We start from the raw sequence: 24250 nt of genomic DNA, 5'->3' as shown, positions 1-24250 counted from the left end.
TTCGTACCTGAGCACATGAGTGGGTCAAGTGGCTTATTTCGTAACTGGAAATAGATTAAAAAAAAATTGAAACTTATTTTAAGATATCTCCTTTTTAGAAGTAATTATTTTCGGTTTTTCGCTAATTAATTTCCATTGATTTTCATTTTCCCAAGGTATGCACTTTTGGTTAGTTATCTTTGAATATTATAGTCATGTTTAATATACTATATGATTATAGTTAAAGTAGTCCAATGTAAATGATTTTTTGATTATAAAAATTAATCTGCTCTCTCTCTCTCTCTCTCTCTCTCTCTCTCTCTCTCTCTCTCTCTCACACACACACACACACAAATTAGTTTTTTATCTTATCATCACCATTGCTTGCACTTACACACAGGTCCATTATACCATGACGACAATGAAAACCAAATCTGATATAAAGGATGACCATCCCTTATTCCTATTGTCTTCTATGTCTGCTGCAGTGTGGGTAATGAGGGTTAAAAACACCCAGAATTCTGAAGTAATATTCCTTGCTTTTTCCGTATGAGACCGGTTTACTCACCTTCATCTTGTAAGCCCTTTCTCTCTCTCTCTCTCTCTCTTGATAATCTTTGATTCATTGATAGCTGCGCTTAACTATCACAGAAAGCTGATGGATGGAGACTGGTTGCCTTCTCTCTAAAAAAATTAATTGGGGCTAAAGAAGCTTTGCCCACTCTCTTTGGGAAATAAAATACTGTAGGGACCGTCTCAATGCTTTTTATTCCCATATGGGGGGTATGCGAGGCGGTTTTATCCCTAGAGAGAAGATGATTTTTTGTTTGTTTTTTTAAAAAGAAAATAGCGATATCCATTGACATAATATATAACAGCCATCGATTTTAAATCATAGATCACATAAAACATTTGAATACTAGAGATAGTTTATAACCTGTTAACGGTGTTCTGTAGCAAATAATTCATGAGTAACTCATGAAAATGTAAATATTTATGACCGTTTCTTACATCACGATGAACAATTTTTTTCTTCCTCTTTCTTTCACAGGTTGTGATTTTGGCCCACTTTGACGTTACACATTTAATGACACTAAATTAGTTAATCTAAGTGGTCAAGAACAAAACTTCTTTTTCGATTATCCTGAAAAACCTTATTAGGTTTTATACATTTCTGGTATGGAAGAAATGTAAAAAAAAAAAAAAAAATCAGCTAACGCCTTTTTATTCCCGTATACGGGAGTAGGCGAGGCCATTTAGCCCTATCTAACTTTTGGAGACTGAGTGGGCAGTTCAATCTCCACTGGTACCCAATCAGAGACAGATGGCCCAAGGCTATCACTAATTAAGCGGTACGCAGTGAGGAGAGACGGCTCAAATCTGCTGCCATCTCGTGGTCCCTAGCCCTAACACAATATATTTAATGTCTGAAATAATGTGGGTTCTACGGTCGATTTTCTTGAGTTTACAGGACGAAAAACCCGAGTTTCGGGAGGAAAAACCTGCTTGCCCGTGCCAGAGATCGACTATCTCGGGAACCGGTCGAAAAAAGGCTTAGAAAAATTTCCTCTAGTCGCCGACTAGACTCGAAACCAAGCCTTCCTTCGTGCGGCCAAGCGCGGTGGTGTGAAACGCCACATCCACTGAGCTACACAGGCTCTGGAAGAAATGTAAAGATAAATAAATAAGTTTATTTGTTGTATGTTGTCACTTAAATGACTTTATTATTGCCTTAACTGCTGTGTTTTCTATAAATATTTAGGTGACTTAAGCCTAATAGATGTATGAATAAAACACACAAAATCAGCAAGTTGAAAAATTTTATTTCATGAGTTGCAAGGAGACCAAATCCAAAATCCATTAACCAACAATAGATCTATGCAACTTTTTTCTGCTCAGCACAGACGTTCCTGAAATAAAAAAAAAAGTTCAATTAGATATGCTCCAAATATTAATGTGAAATGCTATTAATAATTTAAAACCGCAACATAAAATGACATAATAGAGAGACTGGTTATTAGATTAATATATTACCAATATTTCTTTTCTGTTATTGAATAAAATGTGTATAATAATAATAACAAGAAGAATGACATTTCATGGTCTATACATTTATAGCGATAAGAATTTCTATAGCGGTAGCACCTGGTACAAATGCATTACTTCTACATCATATATCTATATATCTCTAGCAAACATAATGCCACCTTTCTCTATCTCTCTTCTAAGACCTCATAAAGTCACACTGAAATGCCTTATAAGATCTCAGAACTGAGGCTCAGTCTTTCCCTTACCAAGAACTTCCACGACTAGTAAAAAACCATGTCCCCATGAGGTGACCCTGGGCTTGTAAAACTTGGATCTGGATTGGGAAGTTGATAAATATCTTTGATGGAAGATACGAGTAACCGTCAGTACTGATAAGTGGAACTCTATTTGAGTTGGTTGTGAAGAAGATTATCTTGAGCAGTGTCAGGAATTAATGACAACTTGGTAAAAATACTGCAATGAAGAAAGCAGTGGGGGAAACTAGTGAATTAAATTTCCCAAGATAAGTTGCCATGGAAAGACTCAAACGAAAAGATAAAAAGCTCTGTTTTTGTCACTTTATGTGATAAAAACAGAGTTCAATAAGAATAATCTTGTCTGGCAGGAGAGGTAATAAAGTACACCCCTCGGGGTTCAACGGCCCGAAGGAAGAGCGTTACGAGTTCGATTCCAGTCGAACTCGTGACGCATTGTTCAACTGGTTTCCGAGTTAGTCGATTTTGGCAAGTGTTTTTTTTCTTCCAGAAACTCAAGTTTTTTGTCCCGTAAACTCAAGAAAATCGACTGTAGAACCCACACTATTTTCAGACATTCAAAATATTGTGTTATGGTATTAGGTATCATGAGATGGTGTCACTTAATAACCCTTTCTTCACTGCGTGACGATTAACTTAGTGATAGCCTTGGGTCAGCTATCTCTGATTGGCTACCAGTGGAAATTGAATTGCCCACTCAGTCTCCAAAAGTTACATGCAGCTAAAACTACTTCTCCTACTTCCTATTCCCGAATAGGAAGTAGGCGAAAAAAGGAGTTAGCTGATTTGTTATATACATATTTTTATTTTTTATGATATCATTAAATTAATAAGGAACCGATGTGGCATCGAGAGAGAGAGAGAGAGAGAGAGAGGAAGCAACACGGCAGTGACAGCTATGCAGTGTAGGAGAAATGGAAAATTAGCTTCCCTAACAAGAAAAACTAACTTTTTAATGCACATCAGTGGTGGTCCTTGAAAGGAAAAAATTACTGGCCAAATATATTAAGTTAATTATATTAAATGAAACCATTATTAAATTTAATAATAGTAATTAAACATTAGGTATATAATTATATAACACCGTTCACATTCTTTTTGAGAAATTTAATATATATGTAAATCATATAAAATATGTGCTGAAAGATCCAGCTTGTAGCATTTCGTATTTTAATGCTATTTTAATGTAGTTTTATAATCTGCTCTGTCATTTTTTAAAAGTTCACACTACTCGATTATAATGGCATAAATTTGCATGTATCTTGAATATTTGTCATAATCGAATTCTATTATAAAGCATCATAATTAAACTATCTAGTATCTAATGTGTCTACAAAATGGTTTTATCCAGTTTATCTATTCGCTAATTTGCTATTTTTCCTTAAAGCTTATAAAAAATATATATATAAAAAAAAATTAGCTAACGCTTTTTGTTCCCGTATAGGGAGTAGGCCATTCCGTTTTAGCCCTAACTTTTGGAGACTGAATGGGCAGTTCAATCTCCACTGGTACCCAATCAAAGATAGCTGGCCCAAGGCTATCACTAATTAAGCAGCATGCAGTGAAGTGACGGCTCAACAAGTGCCGCCATCTCGTGGTCCCTAACCCTAACACAATATATTTAATATCTGAAAGTGTGAGTTCTGCGGTCGATTTTCTTGAGTTTACGGGATGAAAAATCCAGTTTTGGGGAGAAAAAACCTGCTTGACCATGCCAGAGATCGACTAACTGGGAAACCGGTCGAAAAAAGGCTTAGAAAATTTCCTCTAATTCAAATCTAATCGCTGACTAGGATTTGAACCCAAGTCTTCCTTCGTGCGGTCAAGTCCCGTGGTGTGCAAACGCCACATCCACTGAGTAACACAGGCTCTCCTTGAGGCCTTATTTTCTTTAAAATAACATCAATTTTGCAGAAAGTAAATTTGTGGATAGATCGCAACGTTGATGTATTGATATACGATGAATTTGAGGGATTTCAGTTGTAGAATTAATTCCATTCATGAATCCAAAAGAGTGCACGAGATTTAAGATGTTGTTTTCGACTTGTAAAGTAAATTACTAGCACCGAACTTCCGTAGCTTGTAGCAATGATGCCTTTTGGTTGGAAAGGTTTGGATTTGAATCCCGTATAGGATGTGATGAACCTTTAAACCTGCTTTTCAACTGAATGTCTTATAAGGAAGTCGAGGTTTTTCATCTTAGAAGCTCTGACTATTCATCCAATAATAAGACAAACCGACCACAAGAACGCATGCGTTTAATAGACATGACACTAACCAGATAGCTTCCGTTTCTTTAGACCATAACTCCAAAATAGATAGTCCTATTATCAGTAAGAAACTAACAGGTTGTCAGTATGAGATATTACACTTCAGAGAGAGAGAGATGACAGATTTGGGCAAGTGTGCCACTGCAATATGAGGGGGTAATAAAATATAAAGCATTTTCTAAGATAAATTTCATTTGAATTTTTAGATTAGAAATATGACAACTTATCGTAATTTATATTACTTAAAAATCATCAAAATAAGGAAATATGAATACAACCAAAACCTGATTGCTTTAACGCCAATAATTCTAGAATTCGCCGAAGTTACAAAAAAACTTTTCTAAGAATTTATGGCAACTCTTATTGTTATTTAGTTTTGTTGTTGTTTTTTCAAAAAAAAAAAAAATGACATTTTAAGATGATCCCCAAACCATGTCTATGTCATTTGTTATCGTGCTAAATAAACAGGGAACAATTTAGATGTACTGTAATTGCTTCTTCTGTGAATAAAAAAAAAAGTCTTCGCATTAAGAGAAATATAAACATTTTATAAACACTGAAAGAAATATAGTGATATCCATACTTACAGAGTACAGTATTAAAGCCTGTACTCATCGCAGAGCGGTGCTTGCGTCTCTTCTTCCAGTTCCTCTCCACAACCTGAAATGGAATTGTATATATTAAAATTTAAAAACAAAAGTAAAAGCATCATTAAGAAACACACTGCCTTTTCAAAGATATTCTGCTGAAAATTTTAATTATCTTTGGATTTTATTAAACCATATTTAGCCCATAGATAAAAAATGTGCTGCTCTAATTTTGTAAAATTCACCAAAGTATATAAAAATTGTTAAAATGTATGAATCACTCATTTCACACATAGCGATCTTCAATAGAAAAAAATTCTCTAAAGATAGAGAAATTATTTTGCCATTGTCCCGATCTGATCATCGTGCTTTCATACTGACTCGTTTGATTCTATACATGTAAATTGGATTTCATGAACGGATATATCTATATAGGTATATAGATGAACTTTTTCTAAACATTTCTTTGGCATGTTTCCAAGTTAGCAGATCCCTGGAACTGACAAGTACGGTTTTTCCCCCAGAAATTCGGATTTTACCTCACGTAAACCCCCCAAAATCAACTAGATCACACATTATAGCATTATAATAACCTATTGTGCTAAGAACTACGAGATGGCGACACTTATCAGTAGTTTCTTCATCGGATACCGCTTATAATTAGTGACAGTCTTGGATCAGCTATCTCTCATTGGCTATGGGTGGAGACTGTTCACTCAGTCTTAAAGCGTTAGATAGGGATGAAAGTCAAAAGAGATAATTTATTAATATAAGATTAAACAAATTTCGTATATACCAATTTTACTAAATGTAAAAATAGAAAAGATGCATAAAACGTAATTTAATCAGTTTAATCAATACATTTTTTACTCCAATCGAAGAATGAAAGTTGTTTTATATAATACAGACGGTAGACCGTCAAGTGTAGACTTGACAATATTACATGACATCTATATGGAGATGTCATGTAAAATTAATAATAATAAAAATAATAATAAGCCGATTCATTGTCCTGCTACCTAAAATTCACAAAGTTCAAATAGTCCTTAAATCGTCCTTTATTACAGTTTTTAAATGAAATTCCATCGCTCTAAAATCACCAGCGTCGATTCAGTGTCAAACCCGAATAGCTGCGAGGAGCCTTACATATCACCTTTAACGAATGCCCAAAACTGACTGGAGCTTCTGACCTAATGTCTAAATCTCACCTTGAGGTACGTCCCGCTAGTAAGTATCCACTGAGTACTGAACGAAAGGAGAAGGGTTGGCAATTTTGAACTTTAGCCTACAAATTGTGATTTCTGTTGGCATAAATCACAAAACTCTTTGAGGGACTGTTAAATCAAACAAACAGTGAGAGAACAATAGAACTAGAAAATTCTGAAGTGGAATTCAAATGCAATAGCAGTAGTAAAAACGACGCCTGAGGTAGAAAACGAAATCAAACACTTCAATTGTGGAAAGGCAGCTCGTGTAGTGATATTCAACTAGGAATGCTAAAATATGGATCATAAATATTTTGCAGTGGCTACTGCATAATTCAGAAGGCCTGGTCAGACTATTGAATTACAGATTATTGGAGTGGAGCTTATAGTTAACATCTATAAAGAAAGGCAAAAAAAAAGCTGAATGTAAGAATTACAGAGGAATACTAAGTATCTCAGATAAGATTTATGAAAACATACTCGAAAAGAGTCTGAGAAAAATTGTGGAAGAGAAAGTTGGAGAAGAACAAGCTGAGTTCAGGCCAAATAAAGTTTGTCAAGATCAGATGCTCACTTTACGACAAATAATAGAGAAATCATGGGAATATGACAAGGTGTCTAGAGGAAAGCTTTTCAAAACACTACAATTATATGGGGTAAATGGAGCATTATACAGAGCAATATATAGTCTATATTTATGTTGTAAATTAGCAGTTAAAATTAAAAGAAATAGGAAGATGATCGTTTGATGTAAGTCAGGGATAAGACAAGGATGCATATCACAACTCTTATTCTTCATCTACATGAATCGCATTATGAAAGAAAGTGACATTTCACGTGATATTGAAATTGGATATATCAAACAGCCCTCCGCTTTATGCAGATGAAGTACTCCTAAACACATCAGGTGTTTAGGACATTCTCTGATTAGAAAGCATAAGAACTGTAATAAATTTGGCATGAAAATTATCAATAAAAACCAAAACTATGACAATAGGTTTTTTTATTGCTTTTTTTTTCACTGCATTCTCAATGGAGAGCAAATAATATTTTTCAGCTATTTGGGCACAGCTTTTAGTGAGGATGGCAAATTAAATTTGAAAATAGACAACAGAATAAATGTACAGTATAAGAGAGAAATTAGCCAGTACACCAAACTAGCAGTATCCAAGAATGTTTAAACCAGTTTTAAGTAATGGCTCTGAGAGTTGTTGGAGACCACGGATATTACAGATCTGAGAAAAATTAGAGGCCTGAACCAATGGCATCAGTGGCAGAATCATATTAAAAATGAAGATATCAGAAAGAAACTTGACATTATAAACATTCAAGGATGTGTGAGCAGAGGTGATCTAAGATCGTGTGGGCAATTGAACGGAATAGGAGAGAAAAGATTACGAAAACAGGATTTGATGCCAAGATGGAAGGAAAGAGATTCAGAGAAAGACCAAATTCTCAGTGGATTGATTCCCTGCGAAGAACTTAATGTTAGATAGATATGCAATATTGCAGTACTGACAAGTAATCGACTAATTTTATGGAAAATTGTTGATAGGAGATTAATAATAATGCAGACTTAATCATGTAGTCCTGTTATAGTAAAATGAACACCCCTTGAGGGTACATATAAGAAAACTGATGATGATAATTTTATTATTTTGTTATTATTTGGGTAACCGCACGAAGTCAACAGACTCATCGTGAGAGGCCCACTCAGCCAGCAACATCCCTACCATAATGAACTTTGAAGTTATTTATACTCCCTACATTCACAACAAATTTTGGTGAATGAGTCTACAGTTGTTGGTGAATGAATGCATTCCATTCATCAACAACTTTAAAAACCTACTCCTCACACCTATCTTCACCACATCTTTATACAACTTCCAGGGATTGCCTCTCATTCTTCCCCCATCTTAGCGTCCACTCTTTTTATAATCCTTCTGTGTGAATTTGGTAGAATCCCTTAACTAACTTGAAGGTATCCATCCTCTTTTCCACTTAACATCTAACATGATCATCTAACGGCTTTATTTCAAACAGATTGGTCTTCCACAAAAATCTGGTTTGGTTTTATTAAAACTTATGGCTGAAGCAGCTAAGGACATTAATTGGGTATGTCTATCAACAGTGTGTATTCTCCGGCTGTTTTCGAGATTAAAACCAAAGTTTCTGATAGGAAAAAAACCCTTTCACTTACGTATGAGATAGAATAACTCACCTTCGGTTGAAAAGCTCTTATAAAGGTTCCTATCACCTTTAACGGGATTCGACTTCAGTCATTTTTAGCTAAAAGGGAATGCGCCGCATCATTCTCACGATTACACTTCGATGATATTTGTAATCAGAAATTTAAAACACGAGTTATTCTCATCATATATGAACACCACATAGTCAAAAAAGCCTAAAAAGAATTCTTTGGCGATAAAAAGATACTAATATAATGAAAAGGCAATTTACGAACTCTTCAATTCACAAACGATGGTGTACCTTTTGACTATAAAACGAATCACATTAGAAATGTGAAGAACTTTTATAACGATCGTTTTTCTGGTAAATAGTTTGTCTCGTATGGAGGTAGCAGGATGTGTGTGTGTGTGTGTGTGTGTGTGTGTGTGTGTGTGTGTGTGTGTGTGTGTGTGTGTGTGTGTGTGTGTGTGTGTGCGCGCGCGCGCGCACACATACACACTTTTTTTGGCAGCCTTCTAGATCAGTTTTATACACAGATTTCATTATTCTAGGATTTGTAAAGGTAAAGAGTACAAATGAAATGTGACTTCACTACAAGAACAGGCCAAGATACGCATCTAACTTGTTTAACTAAAAACATCGGTATTTGTTGACGCATTTAAAGTACCTGTATTTTATTGTACAAAGTTTGGACTCACTAGCTCTCTGCAATCCTAAGTGTTATTGGATTCTAATTAGGCTCCCTCCTTACGGGTCAGTAACATTTAATTAGTGCCATAATAAGACAGCTTATACTGCAGATTATATCGCACTAACGAAGCAACTGCCATATTAGCAGTAATTATATAGATAATTTTTAATACGTTTTATTACAAAAACGATTTTATTAGAAAAGCGATTTCTTCAGAAGTTAAATAGAGTAGATATGCTATTAAAGAGTGTATTTACATCCTATCACGGCAATAATGATAAGAATGGAGCAATATAAGAAAGTACACGTGCTCAGATGTTTTCGTTCAATATAAAAACAATTATGAACGTTACAGTTCAAGGAATTGCAAGGTGTCAAGCGTCTATACTACTAACTGAATGTTTAGGCCAGTGGTTCCCAACCTTTTTCCACTTGTGTACCCCTTTTAAACCCATTTCTATAAATTGTACCTCTTCTTTTTAAATTAGCTGTTTTTAAATACTGACATGTATTGTTCCATAACTAACGTTTTACATTTTGTTTACTTGACTTGTTTTTCCCCCATTACTGATTATTTTTCGTGTACCCCTGAACGGCCCAGCACGTCCCCCCCCGGGGGGGGGTACAAGTACCACCGGTTTGGAACCAATGGTATAGGCAATCTTCTAAAAGAAGTTTAAAGAGCACGAAATTATACCCAAGTGAATGTTTTCTCTTTTTAATAAAACATTTTATTTTAAAAACAAAGCACTGCAAATTCAATGATGCTAAACTAGGAGAAGCAAAACTGTTAAACTGTTACATGTTCGACTCCGCTCACCGAGAAATATCTCTTCCTATTTTTTTTTTTTTTTTTTTAGTTATTTGAGCTGGATCTCGAGTTAGTCATTTTTTACCCAGTTATGGAGGACTGTGTGTCCCATTAACTTGGATTTATAACTCTGAAACTCAGAACATCCGACCATGGAAGTCGCAAATTTCACACATTAATATACTAGTTAGGGTTAAGGAGACAAGATGTCAGCATTTTTTTTTTTTTTTTTTAATCTATGAATACGTCTAGAAATCACATTAAATGAGCGATGGCGAAGGTCTCACGACAGCCAAAAGACTATTGGACGTTTTAACTTTTGAATAAGTTCGACATGATTTTTTATAATCTTTATATTTCTGCTTTATATTTCTTCCATTCAAACATAAAAATATAAAGAAGACAATGCATCAATGCTCTTCAATGAGTATCAACTCCAGACCATATATACTCTGTGTGTGTGTGTGTGTGTGTGTGTGTGTGTGTGTGTGTGTGTGTGTGTGTGTGTGTGTGTGTGTGTGTGTGTGTGTGTGTGTGTGTGTGTGTGTGTGTGTGTGTGTGTGTGTGTGTGTCTTTTGTTTCCCTAGCTGTGTGATACAAGCTTCCTATGATTATCAGGTTGATTAACAGACTATAAAGCTCATTATTACAGAAAAGGACTACAGAGGTTGCAGTTTGTACTCCTTCTATCGATAAGGCAACAACCTCTGTTGTTGTCTACTAACTCTAGTTGATTATGATATCCTCTCTACTTCTTACAAAGGAGCTCATGAAATCGTGGACTTGCGTGTGTGCGCGCGCCCGCACACTAGGAAGAAACACAAAGAGAGAGTACGAAATAAAACCTGTGCTGAACTGCTGACCAAAAAGCATTGCTGATTATTATATATATATATATATTAAAAAAAGTACAGATTTATCTCACACATGCAAATCAATATAAAAAATTGGTATAACTGACTATCAAATATTTCATTATATTCCAGTCTAACCCATAACAATCGTCTTAAATATAATGATTTTTAACTCACCTCCATTTTCTATTTTCAGCGCATCAAAACAAGATAGGAAGTAGTACCTGGAAAAAAAAAAGAACTAAGGTCTAAGAGCCTCCCTACCCTCTGACTCCCTTCTGAGTTTCTTGAAGAAGAAGAATGAATTCTTGCTTACCTACTTGTCTATATATATATCCATATTCGTGTAAAGTAAATTTGATGAACCAATCAGAAAAACCTAATTACTTCATTCTAGTCGACGTAAATGTATATGGTTTTTGTTGTTGTTTTAGGTTATCGGTGATGCAATATCATATAGAATCGAAACTGCAGGTGTCTGCGAATAACTTTTGCTTTAGTGATATATTTGGGATTAAACTGATGTCTGAAATAAAATTTATTACAATTAATTTCAAAACATCTGACTTTCTGACCCTCACCTCTCTCTCTCTCTCCCTCTCTCTCTCTCTCTCTGTGTGTGTGTGTGTGTGTGTGTGTGTGTGTGTGTGTGTGTGTGTGTGTGTGTGTGTGTGTGTGTGTGTGTGTGTGTGTGTGTGTGTGTGTGTGTGTGTGTGTGTGTGTGTGCGTGCAAATTGCAGATTGGATTATAAGTCATTTCTAGACCGATAGTTGTTTTCAATATATAAATGGTCTGAAGATATCTAGATATCTAGATTTATATAATACTTAAATCAATATCATGGGTGTTTGATGTTTTCCCCATATAAATAGCGAACTCCCTACAAATAACTTTTCTTCGTGTTGTTCTGTTTGCTGTCATTCTCTGTTGCTGGTTGTTAGTATTTTGATGGATATAATCGCTTACAACATCCATTCACCGTTTTGATCTTTCCGTCCTGTTTTCACCTTTCCGTTATTTCAAGGTATAAATTTGGTTTTTAATCCTATTTCCCAAGTGAGCAAACAGACAAGTAAGTCAAGTTTGCGCCTGCACGTAGTGCAAGTCTGAAGCAACTCATGGTAGTGCAAGTCTGAAGCAACTCATGGTAGTGCTACTCCAGGCACTCATCCTGAGATTTTATTTAATTAAGTCAAAGCACCTTATGGCAACTTGTTTAGGTAAAAATTCATATAAGCTCTGCATTACTCCAACCTTACCATTGTCAGGTCTGACTCCCACTGACGAGACCTCAATAAAGGTCGAAACCGGTATGGGTAGTGACCATTGCCTTTAATGCATAGCATCATACATCTCCGCAAGGGGATGTGCTTTACATTAAGGGAAAAATACTAAGGAAAGTGATCAGAGCTTAATCCACGTTTACCACGAGTTGGCTAGAGTGGCACTACCATGAGTTTCCTTAGATTTGTACTACGTGCAGGCGAAAACTTGACTGATTTGTCTGTTTGCTCACTTGGGAAATAGGATTAAAAACCAAGTTTATATAAAATTACTTGGTATCTTGAATACATAATATACCCAAGTTAAAAAAACTTTCTATATATATATATATATAGATATATATATATAGAAAGTTTAGATAGATATATATATATATATGAGATAGATTACTTGTATGCATGCGTTTTCGGTGATGCATCCCATAAATTTTTCTTGAAAATATTATGGCTACTATATTTTTTTCGCTTAAGAAATACTTTTTATGGAACATTAATTAACTATTTGTTTTTGGCTTGACTTTAATTCTCAACTTTACTTTTGAATAACACTGATTGCCACTCCTCTACTTTCAGTTATCAATAATAGTATCTTCTACAATCTTTTTTTTTTTCATTAATCTTTTTTTTTTTCATTAATTTATCAATGGGTAATAAGAAAACCATGTAAGCTGTGCAAAATACCAATGAAACCGAAAATTTTCGTTACCGTATATCTAAAATGAATTAAAACCAATGTTTCATTTTCATATGTTATTACTTCACGTGTATTAATGTTTTAGCTCTCTTTTAAGGTGAATCAAACGGCATATTTATTTATAATGAATGATTTATTCATGTATTACCATGCTTGAAACTTCCGTTCTCCATCTATGACAAGAGAAATTCTCTACTCCACGTTAAACAAAATTTAGCCAATCGTTGCCCTATTCTAATACTGGAAAGAAAGCAGATGATGCACTACTTTGCCTAATTGTTAACATAACTGCGCACGGTTTTGCAGCAAAAAGCAGATATCACATCATTATCTGCATTATCATAAAAATCACAAAAGATATCACAAAGATATCTTAAAGATATCAAAAGTCCCAAAATTACTTCTAAAACTCCTCCGTGTAAAGACTTTGGATCGTCAACAATGATTACCTGTAAAGGTGATCTATTTTTAGTTCTTTATGTATTTCTGTGATTTTTTTTTTTTTTTTTTTTTGTCCCCGGAAAGTGTTTGTTGATAGACCTCTTATTACTTTTTATCTTCCGATGATAGAATGCTAATGAATAAAGGAACCCATAGCTTGCTGTTTTTCGCAGGAATTTCATTTCTCTAGTTTACTTACTTCGCTATGAGGGAATCAATTGCATCAGTCAGTTTTTCAATTTATGATGGGTATACAAAAGCTTTGTTCTATTATTTTCATTCTCTCTGTCTGACTATCATCATCTTTCAGAGTTATGTATCTCATGCATCGCTTTTCTAATGAAAAACTTACTTCTGGAGATAAGGGAATATCAGTCCCACAGAAGGAAGCATAAACGTGAGACACTTTAAAATTAAAATCTTTCAGTTAAGTCTGGATTAACCAAACTCGGGAAGCGACGAGAAAGGTTTCGTTCCAGGAATTTGGAATTTTTTCTTGCTGTACGACAGACATATCAGCTTCTATAGTAGGTCAAACAATTGATATAAGATTGGGATCGCCTGTAATTGCTGCTGAGGCAACTACAGTCGCGAGGATACTAAATGTACAGGATATTCAATCGTGTTTGAATAAATGTGTGGTATTTAGATTAAGAGTGTGTGGAAGGCAAGTTCTAGCTCTGTTGAAAATTTTTTCGATCATCTCAGCTACCAAGAAGGACAAAAACTTACATAACACAGTCTGCTTTCAGCCTTACTACCTTCTTGATCGCCGGGCATGGTTGATTTGCACTGATTTCTCCTCCGCCTCTAGTCGTTTCTGTACTGAGATGGGTTGGCTGGAAATGTAGCCGAAGAGCAGCTGTCTATGGGGTTAAATGCCTGTAATCTCTGGTCAGTTTTCTATTTGTGCGTAGAGAAAGAACTCGAATATCAGATAAAAATATCCTGCTGCTATTTTTTTTTAAATAAATTTTCATCTCGATAACAATCACATCGTTGGTTGGATTATCTGTTTATTAATTAATTAATTAATTTTTTTTAGGAGATAAGATCTCAAGTTTCAAAGAGGGGAAAGCCTCACATAAACAATGGGAATACTGATGGGCACCATTTGGTCGTTAGCTCGTCCATTATACCAAATGTTATCGTAAAAAAATTATAATATATCAATTATTTAGTAATATTACTGTATAGGGACTATAGCAGACATCAAGTATATTAGTCAATACTCGTATCATGACAAAATATATTGACTTATTCCAGAGCTGGGGTCTCAGTAGTTCAGTCGGTATAGACTGGGTTCGATTCCCGTCATTACGTCAGGAATCGTTATCTGTTCTCTTTCGACTAAAGATGAGGAAGCATGTTTCATACGGAGATAGAGGGTTTTTCCACCCGGAAACTCGGGTTTTTCGTCCCTCAGAACAGGCATACTGGCCACGTGAACGCGCGCGCACACACACACACACACACACACACACACCATATTTACATAAGTATGCATAGGGTCCTCACCACATGTCGTTACGCCCGTAGTCACATCATGGCAGTCAACCTCCAGGATAGGAGATAGCACATGAATGGGATAGGAGAGACGATCGTGATCTAACTATTTTCGGTGATCAATAGGAATAAAAGTTTTCGGTGATCAATCGAAAATAATAGAAATTACTGTGAACATTTATGTACGAGTTAGGTTAAGAAGAGATTTGTAAAGAAAAAGAAACAAATGCAGAAGGCAAGAAATCAAATATGAAGCGAAAAGAAAAAAAAATCACACACACAAGTGCGATCTTCCACTTCAGTGTGAGACCGCACTTTCATTTGAAAAAGAAGGTTATAAATATCCTTCCTTGACAAGATACCCAGACCTTTCCAACCAGTGAACGTCCTCATTACGGATAGCGTTACGCAAGCGCTATAAAGAAAAATATAGGAAACAGTTTAACAGAAGGCAGGTGAAGATTGACTAAAGCCGTAACTAGACAGGTGCATAGGCACAGGGCAAGTACGGTGGGGAGGGAGGAGGGGGGCACTGAACCATACAATCGAAAAAGGAAAGGAAAAAAGAAAAGAAAAGAAAAGAAACTGTCACCTGCCGTGTTAACATTGTAGACTCTGATACGGCGAACTCACCAAAAATCTTCTATAATAGAATATATATATATATGTAAATAATGTTATTTCTTTCTGTTTATAATCACTTATTTATTCGTATGTAGAATAGTAATTAGTTTAAATTATACAGCAATCCCTCGATTAGTGCGCCTAATGCGTTCTTCAAAACAGGCGCATTAATCGAAAACGCACTAATCGAATATAATAATCTATGGGAAAAAGTATAATTCGTTCCTCATATTTCTTTTTTGAACCTTAAATTTTTAATAAAAGAATTAAGGTATGTCTTAGGGCTTAATTAAAGGAAAACCATGAAGCTGAAAGACAATAAAACATATTCAGAATATAAATTTTATTATTCTACTTCTTAACAAAGAATTGAGCTAACGTAGTTCGGCGAGCATTTTGTTTCTTTTTTTTCATACAACCGACGTTATGGCCCTATCCTCTTCTATTCTTCTGCAAATTTTACTGCTTCTCTCTTCATCAGGGTCAGCCTCTAGGTATTGCTGCTTAAAAACTTCGATTGTACGAAAAATATTTTCAAATTGTTTCTGTGAAATATCTTTTGGCTGACTATCAGTGGTTAAATTTTCTTCATATTCTTCGGGTTGATCCGCGCTGTGCATCTAAATTTAGTAGCTCGGAATCACTCAATTCTTCAGAATGAGATTTAATTAACTCTTGGACGTTATCATTGAAGGGGAGAAAGAAATGAAGGACGTACGAATTGGTCTCCAACACGCGAAATCACGTGCTTTATATATAAAATTTCCCAACTGTTATACAAGCAAAATAGTTACCACTTTAAAAACTACAATGATCATAAAAGAGAAGTTAATTTTCCCACGTGTAATAATAAACAACTCGTCCCAGAAGACGGATTGATTACCCTATTATCAGAATGGATTCTCCTTTTTATGACATGCGCAGAAGTGTCTAAGGGTCTCGAATCTGTGGGCGTACTATAGCAGACGACATAAATTTCGGCGGTAAATATTTGGAACATAGTGTACATGGAAGTAGCGTAGTATGCCATTAAAAATAACTTTGTAAAATGTTTTAAATCGGTAACTAAATTATTTCATCCTCATGAGTGTTTTTTTAAGAGTTAGCCATAAAAATGTACAGAGAGAAAATTTTTTAAATCTGTAACATTTATTTTTAAGATGTATATAGGCGCACTAATCGAATTTTAGAGAAGCACTAATCGAATCTGGGTATCGATAAAAAATGACGCACTAATCGAAAACCCACTAATCGGGGGCGCATTAATCGAGGGATTACTGTATTATCATAATATTTTTAAAATTTCTAAATTTACCGCCGTGCTCTGATCGGTTCGACGGCAGCGAAAGTTTATGCTCTGATGTTTAGGTAAATATATGACGTTTAGGTAAAAATATATTACATATCTGCAATATTAATAAATATATAAAAAATTACAAATATATAACATAAATTAATAAACGTTACCGTCATACTGTATTCATTTTCGTTATTATTTATTTCGTAAAAAATTAAGGGACCCACAAAAGAAACCCTTGCACAGACAAAGAGAGCTAGTTAGGTCTGTTGACAACGACAACAACATTAAAGACAGTTGCAAAAATAAGATCATCATCATCTTTATGCCTATCAAGAATTTAGGCCTGGAGTGGCCTGTTCCGGCCTTAGAAGTCATCGTTAAATCTTTTAAGAGAACACCCTGGTTTTCTTTTTCCTAATGGCTTGTACTTTAAGGCTTGTTTTGGTAATCTTTCTGTTTTCATTCTTTGAACATGTTCCATCTATTTATGTTTATAGTTTTTAATTTTTCTATTACTGATTCCTGGTTTAATTCTTTCATAATTTCTTAATTTCTTTTGTGATCAAATAGAGTATACTTTGCAGTTTTTCTCATAAACATCATTTCAGCTGTATCCTAGTTATCCTAATAACTAATATTAATATAATGTCCAGATTTCACTTCCATACAATAGGGCTAATGTATTGTATAATTTTAGTCTGGTTTGTTTTTGAACTACAGTAGGTTTGGTTTAATATAGAGCTAATTACACCTGTTATTTTTAAATATTTCGCAATTTTTAGATTTATATCTTTTTCATTTTCATATGTAATCATACAACCTAGGTAGTTAAATAAATTCACCTGTGCTAAAGTCTTGTTGTTTGTTACTGTTTCACTTCTTACTGGATCCTGTCCTTTAAAGGCCATAGGTTTTGATTTTTCTGTGGATATTATCATACCATAATCTTTGGATATCTCATTTAGATTTAAATTAGCTTTCTGTAAGTTATCTTCAGAATTTGTAATTATTATATGGTCATCGGAAAAAAGGAGAGTGTTTAAGTTCACAGTAGGAGAAAGTTTAATACCTTGATGGAAATTTTTATTCCATTTTATTATTATTTCATTTAGGTAAATATTAAAAAGAATTGCTGAGAGGGGACATAACTATCGGACTCCTTTGTTTATCTCTCTCGTATATGATAGCTCATGATTTAATTTTATTTGTATCTGATTATTTTCATGTATACTTATAATAGCTTTTAGGATATTATTTGGTATTTGTCTTTTGGTATATGATAGCTCATGATTTAATTTTATTTGTATCTGATTATTTTCATGTATACTTATAATAGCTTTTAGGATATTATTTGGTATTTGTCTTTCTTTTAATATGATGGAAATTAAATAAAATGCTTCTTTTAGCTTTGTCAAATGCTTTTTCAAAGTCAATAAATGTAATATATGTTTCTGAATTGTATTCTCTTCTTTTTTCTATGATTAATTTTAGCAAAAGGCTGAGTCTATACATGATCGTCCTTTTCTAAATCCGTTCTGTACTTCTAAAATAAAGTTTTCAGAATATTTTATTAGTTTGTTATTTAAAATTCTGCTATATATTTTGTAACAGGAATTTAGTATACTTATACCTCTGTAGTTTTTAGGGTCATCTCTATTACCTTTTTTTAAAAATAGGAATCACAGTTGCTTTTTTCCATTCTATTGGGGGGATACCAGTTGAATAGATTTTATTTAAAAATAATTGGAGTCTTTCGTTGAACCTTGTTCCTGCATATTTATATAGTTCTGAACCTAGCTTATCTTCTCGAAGTGATTTTCCGTTTCTTGTTTCTTTCAGGCTGTTTTCTAATTCTTCTTTTGTCTTTTGTCTTTAAAAAAATAAGATAAAATATAAAACAAATGAAAATGACGAAAAAAAAAAAAGAAGAAAATTCTCTTTGTAAAGAAGAAATGTATAGAGAAAATAGCTTGAACAATTTAAACAAAAACAAAGGTTATTTTTTAATTTTATTTTATTTTGCGCAGAATGATACAACGACCGTGAGCCTCACATGGACAAGTAATAACATCATCTTATTGAACAAACACCATGTTATTGATCTATCCCCTTTGAGTCCCAGCTAATTCTCCAAAAGGTAACTCATCATCAGTTCTTATAAGGATTCTTCGCGTCCTAGACGAGATTCAAACCCAGGCTAACCAATAAGGCAGCGCCGTTAATGAATGAGTCGGAGGCTTAAAAGGAAAATATAATGAGAGATTAGAAATTAACCAAATTATTGTAATAATGAATAACGTCATTAATGCAGTGATTCTCAGCCTTGCAAATATTGCAAAATATACCGAGCAACTAATTAAAACTAAACAATAACAATTAATCTAAAAATTAATGGCTTCCTTGGGCCTGTGTTGTGAAGCAAAGCTTTTCATGTGATGTTGTTTCTAAAAATCAGCTAACGCCTTTTTATTCCCGTATACGGGGAGTAGGTGAGGCCATTTAGCCCTATCTAACTTTTGGAGACTGAGTGGGCAGTTCAATCTCCACTGGTACCCAATCAGAGACAGATGGCCCAAGGCTATCACTAATTAAGCGGTACTCAGTGAAGAGTGACGGCTCAAATGTGCCGCCATCTCGTGGTCCCTAACCCTAACACAATATATTTAATGTCTGAAATAATGTGGGTTCTACGGTCGATTTTCTTGAGTTTACAGGACGAAAAACCCGAGAGGAAAAACCTGCTTGCCCGTGCCAGAGATCGACTAACTCGGGAACCGGTCGAAAAAAGGCTTAGAAAAATTTCCTCTAGTCGCCGACTAGACTCGAAACCAAGTCTTCCTTCGTGAGGCCAAGCGCCGTGGTTGGCAAACGCCACATCCACTGAGCTACACAGGCTTGTCATGTGATGTTGATATACTGGAAATTGACACTCTTAGTTCGCTTTCTATATTTAACTGAGATCTAATGGCAGCCACTGCAGAAAACCCGATTTCACAACGATAAGATGTTGGAAATGGCAAACGTGCACGAAAAGCTCTTGATTTTAGTGCAGAAAATCAATCATCAACACCCGTCCAAAATTCAAACAGCGATTTAGATGCAAATTGTCTTTAGATTTCGTCGCTTGACGTGAAGTCTATAAATTGTTCCTCTTCTACAATTGAGAAACCTTCAGGGGTAATTTGAAATGGGTTTCTAACCCACTCGTATATTGGCATCATGTTGTCGTCAGTTATAAAATAGTTCCTAAAATTCTTCGTATATAGTTGCAAATAAAACGTTGATGTGTTGCTCTTCTGTTTGTAGGGTTTGATAAATTCATCCACATTTGCAAATATTTCTAATTTTTGTTCTTTATCTTTTTGTTCCAAAAACTCTAGTTTTTCGCAAAAAAAGCATTAACTTTGTCACTCATCTCTAAGATATGAGTATTTTTTCCTTGGAGTTGCAGGTTTAATAAAAATTAGTTTCTCGAATATTTTCACCAAGTACAGCAATTCCTCGGTTAGTGAGCCTAATGCGTTCCTTAAAACAGGCGCAATAATCGAAAACGCACTAATCGAATATAATAACCTATGGGAAAATGTATAATTCGTTCCTCATATTTCTTTTTTGAACCTTAAATTTTTTATAAAAGAATTAAGGTATGTCTCAGGGCTTAATTAAAGGAAAACCATGAAGCTGAAAGACAATAAAACATATTCAGAATATAAATTTTATTATTCTACTTTTTAACAAAGAATTGAGCTAACGTAGTTTAGCGGGCATTTTGTTTCTTTTTTCATACAACCGACGTTATGGCCCTATCCTCTTCTACTCTTCTGCACATTTTACTGCTTCTCTCTTCATCAGGGTCAGCCTCTAGGTATTGCTGCTTAAAAACTTCGATTGTACGAAAAATATTTACAAATTGTTTCTGTGAAATCTCTTTTGGCTGACTATCAGTGGTTAAATTTTCTTCATATTCTTCGGGATGATCCGCGCTGTGCATCTAAATTTAGTAGATCGGAATCACTCAATTCTTCAGAATGGGATTTAATTAACTGGACGTTATCATTGAAGGGGAGAAAGAAATGAAGGACGTACGAATTGGTCTCTAACACGTGAAATCACGTGCTTTATATATAAAATTTCCCAACTGTTATACAAGCAAAATAGTTACCACTTTAAAAACTGCAATGGTCATAAAAGAGAAGTTAATTTTCCGACGTATAATAATAAACAACTCATCCCAGAAGATGGATTGATTACCCTATTATTGGAATGGATTCTCTTTTTTGTGACATGCGCAGAAGTGTCTAAGGGTCTCGAATCTGTGCGCGTACTATAGAAGACGACATAAATGTCGGTGGTAAAAATTTGGAACATAGTGTACATGGAAGTAGTGTAGTATGCCATTAAAAATAACTTTGTAAAATGTTTTAAATCGGTAACTAAATTATTTCATCCTCATGAGTGTTTTTTTTAAGAGTTAGCCATAAAAATGTACAGAGAGAAAATTTTTTAAATGTGTAACAATTATTTTTAAGATGTATATAGGCGCATTAATCGAATTTTAGAGGCGCATTAATCGAATTTTAGAGGCGCACTAATCGAATTTGGGTATCGAAAAAAAAATGACGCACTAATTGAAAACGCATTAATCGAGGGATTACTCTAGCTCAATTTCATCACAAATAAGTGGTCTCTAGACCTCTCTGCTTCTTCGTGATTTTCCTTTTCCAAGAAGATTGTATTTCGTCTCTTAATTCGTAATCACGTTAAACATTTTTCCTGTGATAACCATCTTGCAACACTGAATGTTCAGCTCCAGTCATGTCTTTGCAAAGTTCAGAAAACATTCTTGATTTTAAGGGTCTCATTTTTATATATTTAACCACAGTTATAACTGTTGTTAACACAATGGTTAGACCAGGACTGATTTCCTTTGCAGCAAGAGCTTCTCTATGAATCATGCAGTGTCCAAATAAATTGTTGGGATTTTTCCAGCACAAAGGCTTATAACCTTTTAAAACTTCCAGACACAACTCGAGCACTATCAGTGCAAATTCCAACACAATGTTTCCACTTTATGTTTGCCTTGCATATAAAATTGTCCAATATTTTGAACAGTTCAGGTACTGTGGCTGTTCTTTCTATTGGTTTGCAAAACAATAACTCTTCAACTTCTGATAATCCATCGCAAAATCGAACATAAGCAATTAAATGACAATCCTTGTTGCCAAGCTGAATTGAGAATAATTGGTCAAAATAAGCTTCGACAAAAGTGGTTGCTGCATATCTTCACAAATATTACTAATTCCGAGCATCAGTATCATTTGATTAAAGGTATGCATTATAGTTGTTTAGTAAAACTTTCCACAAGCATAGTTTCCACAAGCAAAGTCTAGTCCTAACACGCTTGTTAACCACACTCTTACTTAATTTCCAGGGATGCCCGCTTGTTCTTCCACCACTAGTTCATTTCTGAAATATTTCCCCTACACCAATCCTATAAAATTTTTTAGTAACTTAAATGTTTCTATCATATCCTTACTTATTTGCCTCTCAAACAACTTCTGTATCTCACAATCTCTCAATCTATCAATATAAAGAGGATTCTTTACACCACTCACCAACTTAGTCACTCACTTCTGGATCTTTTCTACCACTTCCTCATCTAAAGAGAAATAATATCTTCTTTATCGCTGCATGTAGCGTGTTCTTCAACAACCAAGTAACCCTATAGGCTATCTCGGACATCTTAGCAATATGCCCTCTTACTTCAACTCTGTACACCAACACCCCCCAAGTCCCTAGCCTCAATGTTGCAGTTCAGTTCTATCAATTTGGTACACAGCTTGTAATCTTTTAATCCCAAAATGCATAACTTTACACTTTCACACATTGAACTTGCATCCATTATCTTTTGCCAATACTGCCAGCTTACTTCAATCATCCTGCAAGCGCTCTACATCATACTGATTAATTATTATGCTACCCAACATTATCAACAAATAACTGAACATCTCCCTCCAAGTCATTTCTTATATCAGTTATTTTCAAATGAATCAATTAAGAAAACCAGGTTGCTGCCCATAGGATATCATACGCTTATCCACCAATTTCTGAATTCCATCTTTAACCAACTTTCAAATTTGAAATTCAGGGGCTTTGAAATATTAGCCACACGGGTAGATTGAAAGCATGTAATATACACAGTTTCGTAGATAATTGAAACGTATAAACTGTTGTGAGTTATTTAATAAATAGATATAGGAATAATTTGAGACTGTTCAGTAGATAATATATTTTCTCTACCTTATTCTTCTTTTGGTGTCGAACAGAAACGAATACAACATTGGCTTTCATAGGTGCAAATGTTTGACTAAGAAGGATTGCTGTACCTCCATATATATCTATGATATATTAGTCATTCACGGTTAACTTAAACAACCAAACCGAACCCATGTCTTTTTGGTTCGTTGCTGTGAATACAGTGCGAAAAATGTTATACTGCCTTCAGGTGACCACCATTATAGATAATAATGCAAACTATGTCACTTATAAAATTAAAATGGTAAAAATGGACACAGAAGATTTAATTTGGTTGGTCGTGTCTCGTGTCAAAGTTTCAAAATTTCTCTTCCTGTTTCTTTTTAATTTCATCTCTCTCTCTCTCTCTCATTCGCGTGCGATATCCATTATATCTTCCTTACAACAAGAGCCTCAGTCGGTATAGAGTCTATACCGACTGAGTTTTGAATGAATTTATCCATTTTTCTACACTAGAAAAGATTGTTTTTATATACAATATAAATGTTGCATTTCCAGAACACTCGAAACTTCCCGTGATGAAATCACGAATGTTGCGAAAGGCCAATACGATTCAACTGTATATGCAGTGATCCCAGATCTATACAATTTTCGAAAGATTTGATGACGTATTTAAATTTGTATGAATATTTAAAAATTTTAATTAATTCCTAGTTTTATTTTATTTTATTTATTTTTTGCTAACTTTTATGGGTTTTGTCGGTGTCTCAACACAAGAATAGCAAGGAGAGAAGGTGGAGGGTGGGGGCACGCCACAAAAACTAATATCGAAAAATGGGGCACACATGAAAGAATGTTCAGAAACACATTTAATGACAAGAATAACAAATTCAAACACTTGGAGAAGTAATGAAATTGATAATAATATTTTATCACAGCCTTATGCGTTTTGATTATTATTAATTATTGTTTTACGAAATAAACTTAAACAAAAATTCGAATCCTAATAAATTATATCCACGTTTGAATATAACTTAGAAAGAGCGAAGCAGATTTTTTAAACGACCGTATTGACATAAAAATCCTTTAATGTTAATAAAGAGTTCAGAAGTCTCCAATTATATTTAATTAATCAATTATTTATCGATTAACATTAATAGTTACCAGTCACCAATAATTAATATTTAATTACAGAGAAGCGTTAATAATTTAATGTTTAATTAATTATTAATTTTAGTTACAGTTAAGTTTAGAAC

General features: G+C 34.4%; 1 long non-coding RNA gene across 1 annotated transcript; it reads right to left on the bottom strand.

Annotated features, from left to right (window-relative positions):
* Window positions 1-1782: 1782 nt before the first annotated feature.
* On the bottom strand, window positions 1783-11177 carry LOC150104146 (uncharacterized). The gene is made up of 3 exons (XR_016548648.1): window positions 11068-11177; window positions 5140-5212; window positions 1783-1889 (listed from the first exon to the last, which is right to left on the bottom strand). It is a non-coding gene; the product is annotated as an uncharacterized LOC150104146 (long non-coding RNA).
* Between the last annotated feature and the right edge of the window lie 13073 nt (window positions 11178-24250).

Source organism: Typopeltis vanoorti, chromosome 8 (assembly GCF_054136105.1).
Source record: "Typopeltis vanoorti isolate ZY-2024b chromosome 8, IOZ_Tvanoo_1.0, whole genome shotgun sequence".
Lineage (NCBI taxonomy): Eukaryota > Metazoa > Arthropoda > Arachnida > Uropygi > Thelyphonidae > Typopeltis > Typopeltis vanoorti.
The sequence above is the reverse complement of the archived record's forward strand: the minus strand, read 5'-3'. Positions and strand labels throughout refer to the sequence as shown.